Here is a 6,000-nt window from a genome sequence, read left to right on the forward strand (position 1 = left end):
TTTGGTCATAGAAACTGAGCGGAGATTAGAAGTCCTCCCAATCGATCATCACAGTAGTGTTCATAGTGTTTCTAGTTCTCTTCAACTTTTGTTTACTCCTGTGTGGACTCTGGTAGCTTCAACTTTCTAAAGTACAAGTTGTCCTCATGGAGACTATGGCAGCCATTTTGTGAGGAGAGCCATTGTTCCTAAGGACGAGATCCTGTGCCCACTGTCAGCACTGAGGTTCCACCTGTAATGTCACCAAGAAAGGTACAGCTCATTGTGGCAAGCTGCCTGCACAATATAGACACCCAGCAATGGAAGGGGACATCTTGTTTGCTTGTTGTCACAACAGGAACAAAATGGTCCCCGATTCATTTCATTCTTCCAGAGTTACTTTCAGCAGATGCTTCCTCATCTTCACTACAAAACACTTTTCCAGCATCTATCAAGCGAAAAAGTACTAAAAAGTACAAAAATGTAATAAAGTTAAGTGATATGCAACTTTGCCTACTGTAGGATAAGTTATCTTGAGTATTTTTCTACCTATTTTACTGGGTAAGAAACTAAAAAACATATTTTATTGATGAAATTTAAAAAGCACTCTTGTGGGAAAACTAAGGAGAACCGCCCCACTATCAGACATCTCCATGTTCACAGGCAAGCTGCCTGGTAGATCATTTTGAGGTGAAACTGATCAACAGGAGAATGCAGAAACATTTCTGTATTTTTTAGTCATAGAAACTGAGCAGAGAGAAGCCCTGCCAATGGATGACAGTAGTGTTTCTAGTTCTCTTTACTTCTGTTTACACCTGTGTGGACTCTGGTAACTGCACCTCGTTTCCATATGTTTAGGTGTGCATACATTAATCACTTATTCAAGTACAACAGGCACAGTACTGGGGGTAAACATCAGTGCCCAAAGCCACAACTCTGAAGCAATCTTCTACTCACCTCACCCCAGGACTGAATCAAAAATGCAAAAGTTGCTATTGTTGTTTTAATGGCTACCTGCAGATAGAACACTGTGCCTGTGCAGATTTCAGCTGTCTCCTAACCTTGCAGTATCTTCAGTGTGTACATCAGTGTTACCTACAAAAAACTTTAGTTAAATAACAGAAAAAGAAGACAGAAAAAAAAGGTGTGCTACTTGATAAATCGGTGCCCGAGTTGTTTTTACTATACATGCCTTTAACAACGGTGTGTTCACACTATGCGTGTCATAACGCAACACATTTCTGCATGTCAAGTTAGTGCCCACACAATTGTATGGGCACAATCACATCTCTGTGTACCGTGTGTTTCTGGGTAATGTGTGTGAAAAATATGCATAGCAATAGTTCATGCTTTGATAATAATGTGTGTGCTGTAACAGGCAGAGTGTGTGTTGCATTATGGACACGTTGTAGTGCAGACGCTATGCAATGCTCATAGTGGGAACTTAGCTTAAAGAGGAACAAGATTAAGAACAGAGGGCCTGTAATGAAGGCTGTCTGTGAATTCTGCCAGGATCGGTGGGCGTCAGCGGAAATAACTCTCCTGCACACCCATAATCATTAGAGATCTAAAACTCTGCCCCTCAATCTGCAAAACCGCCGTGGCATGTTTTTTTTTTCTAAAGTCTTCCGAAGCTGTGGCCACTGCCACCTATGTGGCTTTGGCCTGTCCCCATTATTATATTTCATATGCCCCCATATGAAAGGTGGTGTTTGCCAATCACCCCCCTATTGTGGGTAACATCATCTCACTTACCCCCTGACAAATTCATCAAGGCTTTACATTGACAAAATGCCTCATCCTATTTGTTTGTATAGGCCTACAAATTAATAAGCCCTGGGCCCATATGCAATCCACTTTTTCTCTTGCGTTTTCTCCTAGGAGATCATGTTTCAGCTTCTAATTAAAATAACTTTTCAGCACTAAAGTACTAAAAGGCAGTTGAATGACTACTGTCAAAATTATTTTGAACTATTTCTTACTTGCTGGTGGTTTAAACAGCATTTTATTGTCAAGTTTTGTAAATATCACCTAGGAGAAAACTCAGGAGAAAAAGTTAATAGGATAAGAGCCACTCTGTGTTACATGATACCAAATAGCCAATATAATGTAAAATGTGGTATTTATTTATAAATATTTATTAGTCGAATTTAAAATAGTTACGTTATTTGTTTGTTATTTAATAATTATTAAAGTCCTTTTTTAAACTTTTCAGTGTTATAAACGTTCTCACTGTGGGCTCTATTCATAAAAAAGTTGTTGCGAGAAAACTCCTGGAGGGAAAATACCGCAGCGGTATTTTACACTTCTGGGTGGTCATTCAAAGAAATCTTGAAAGCTGCGATGCAAGAGCGGAGATCTCCCGCTGAAAGCTGGCGGTAAGCTGTCGGAAGGCATGCGGAAACACTTCAGCCAGCAGAGTCCCTCCGTGCACTGCTCTCTCTGGGAGGTCTGTCCCATTCACTTGTATGTAATCCGCAAAATCAGAGGAAGCGGTATTTCCCGTCCACATACCGCTTCCTCTAATCTTTATGAATGGCCATTTTGTTACTTTTTTCTAGATAAATCTAGAAAAACACTGGAGAAGGCGGAAATTTCTCGCTCTGCTGGGGGATTGTAGATTTTCATGCGGGAACAGCTTTTTTGAATGCCCACTTTGCTAAATGGACGGGAAAATCCGCTGTTTTGAGCGGAAAACTTGCGGGAAGGTTTTATGAATAGAGCCCTATGTGGTGAATACATGTGATATTCATAACAGTGTCTGCAGGGGCGATTATAAAAATCTGGTTATTCCCAGTGGCGTAGCTAAGGAGCTATGTGCTTCGGTGCAAGTTTTACATGGGGACCCCCAAGCACTCTATAATCAGTGTTCCCCAACCCTGTCCTCAAGGCCCACCAACAGTGCATGTTCTGTGTAAATCCACAGAGGTAGCTAATTAGCTCTGCTGCAACTCTAATTACCCCATCTGTGCATGTTCGTGGTTTCCTGCAAAACATGTGCTGTTGGTGGGCCTTGAGGACAGGATTGGTGAACTCTGCATATACATAACAATTGATATGGCATACTAAAACCTGCCAAGGACAACCAGTGTCAGAGGTGCAAGAAGGGGATGGGGAACAAAGCATCTATAGAAGTGATTATGACCAGCACAGGACCAATAAAGAACTAATACTGTGATAGAGGGTGGACCCTTCAGGCCCAAGGGCCACGATGCGGTCACTACCTCTGTACCCCCTATTGCTACACCTCTGGTTATTCCTCTAAAACTTACTACAACACCACACATGTCAAACTCCGGCTTGCGGGCCAAATCTGGCCCTCAGAGCCATTAAATTTGGCCCTCAAGTGATTTCCCCACTTTGCATTATGTTTAGCCCACTCTAGGCCACCAGAGAAACATTGGAGGTGAAGCCCTAGATTACCAGGGAAGGCATAAAGGGGGGGGGGAGGGGGGAAGCACTAAACACCAGGGAACTGAATAGGGGAGTGTGGGGGGCACTAGACACCAGGAAACTTTATAGGTGGGGGTGGGGGCCTCTAGACACCAGGAAACTGTATAGAGGAGGGTGGGGGCCTCTAGACATCAGGGAACTGTATAGGGGAGGCGATTAGACACCTGGGAACTTTATAATGGAGAGAGGTGGCCACTAGACATTGAGGTTGGCCCTTGACTTGGTCCCAGTGTACAATTTCGACCCACTTTGTTTTTGAGTTTGACACTCCTGTACTACACTATATGAATTGTTTACAACGCATGGCTAAGCCTTGTTTTACCTCTCTACCTATGCGGTTATGTTTCCACAGAGTACGCTTCCATGATTTGCTGATCGTAAGGACATTAGCTTTACCAAGGAAATCTCACTGCTCCCTTTCCACTGCTTGCGTTGCAATGTCATTCAGTGAAATTGAATGGGATTGTTAAATTGCTCCAAAACCATAGGACAGGGGCTCTACGCAGCATAAATTAAAAATGTTGTGCTCCCCCCAAAAATAAATAAATAAAAAAAACCCTCAAACTTTTAAGTGTGGCAACAGCGCCTGTTCTGCAGGATGGTCTTCAATATCAGAAGGGGGAGTATAGGTAGTTGGGGACCCCTTCCAAAAAACTTGGTCCACCATATAGCTGTAGGGGCTGTTCCCCCTATAGTTACACCTCTGTTGCTACATTCCTTTTTTAAGCCAGATCAGCAAAGTCACCATCTCTGTGAATTGCATTTCTTAGGCTACGGTCACAGTGGTGCGTTACGGTGCGACTTTATGGGAACATCTTAACGCAGGAAGTTGCACTAGTAAGTAAGCCTATGCAGTGTTCAGAGTGCATGTGGTGCTTTGGGATCCAACAGTACCCCAACGCATTACATAACACGTGCATTAACAGAGGCAGTGAAGCATACTTTTCATTGACTGCAGGCTTCACTGTATGCCACCTAAAGGTGGCATAACATGCAGTGCAACTTTTCTCATTCCGTTGCGTTCCTGTTTTTACAGGAAACTCCCAACTGTTTTTGCAGCTCCCATCTGGACCAAAATGTTATTGAGTTTTTATTTAATGAAATAAGGAAATATTTTATTTATGCTCTGTAAACATCTTTAAGACAAAAGCAATCAAGGAAGTATTTAGAATTATTTTGGCAGTACTTTTTCACCTACTTTTTGGTACTTTTTCAATTGCAGGGTGCAAAAGTTACCAGTAATTTAAAAAGAAGATGAAAAAAGTATCTCCTAGGAGAAAACCAAATTGGAACAAGCTCATTGTATTTTGTGATTATTACTACCCATAATCACGTTACTTTCTGGACGACCATCATACTTTTAGCTCCATTCTTAATACTGCCCACTGTGCCCAACTGTAAATGTTCAGAGTCTGTTCTTTGCCACAGATCCACAGAAGCCATGTAGAGCTGCACAGTGGCATAGTAGATAGTACTCTTGCCTTGCAGCGCTTGAATCCCAGCCAGGGCACTAGTATCTGCAGGGTAATTGTATGTTTTAAGTCTGCGTAAGTTTACTCCAGGCACTGCTGTTTCCTCCCACATCCCAAAACCATATACATACATTGATTGGCTTCCATTGGCCATAGACTATAATGGACATATGGTAAGGATTAAATTGGGAGCCTCTTTGAGTTAGTGACTAGACTATATACTATACTATAGTATATATACTCTGGGCAGTGCTGCAGAAGACGTCAGTGCTATATGAAATAATAATATCCTTAAATCCTTTTTAGGGAATATCTTTATAAAGAATAAAAGCCTCGCTGAGAATCCCCTATGAAGAGATGGACACCTACTGTAAGTGACAACAACATAGGAGAAAAGTAATTTATGGCTCATTTTTCTCTGGAAAAAATGTACTTTTTATTTGTATATGTTTGCACATACTTTAAATTTTACAGTTTTTCGCTGCAGTGCCACTTGAAGGAAGCCCCTATACATAACCTGTGTAAGAGCACATGACAAAAGATGGTGAGTCATTTCTTAAAATAAACAATGACAGTGGCATGTCAGCATCTCACAACAGAGTCCCAATTACACTTATCTATTTTACCTACGCTCCCATTTTTATTGCACCCCACCCTCCCCAACAACCCAACTTTAATGATTTCAAAAGAGAAGCGGCTTATCTGTATCAGGTGTTAGAATAAAAATTGTCATGCAAAATGTGAATAAATCTTCATATTGTGATGCCAGAAAGGGTCAGTGAAATCATTTTAAAGGTTCTCTTATGTGTACACAGAAGTGTTCACTATTCTTCCTCATTTCCTCATTTGTCATTCAAGCCAGAGAGGAACTTTCAAGACAGAAGGAAATTTATCAAGCTAGGTTGCGCCAGAATCCAGAGCTCATTCTAGTGCAAATCCCATCTTTCTGTGATCTGTGAGCACATCAAACACCTTCACATGGTTTTGTGGCAGAATATGAGACTGGGGCAAGTTTTGTATTACTAGAACACACACGACAGACCCTCACTTAAAGGACTGGAACTGACATGCTAGTGTGTGTTGTATGGGGTTCATA

This window comes from Hyperolius riggenbachi, chromosome 12 (genome assembly GCF_040937935.1).
Source record: "Hyperolius riggenbachi isolate aHypRig1 chromosome 12, aHypRig1.pri, whole genome shotgun sequence".
Taxonomy (NCBI): domain Eukaryota; kingdom Metazoa; phylum Chordata; class Amphibia; order Anura; family Hyperoliidae; genus Hyperolius; species Hyperolius riggenbachi.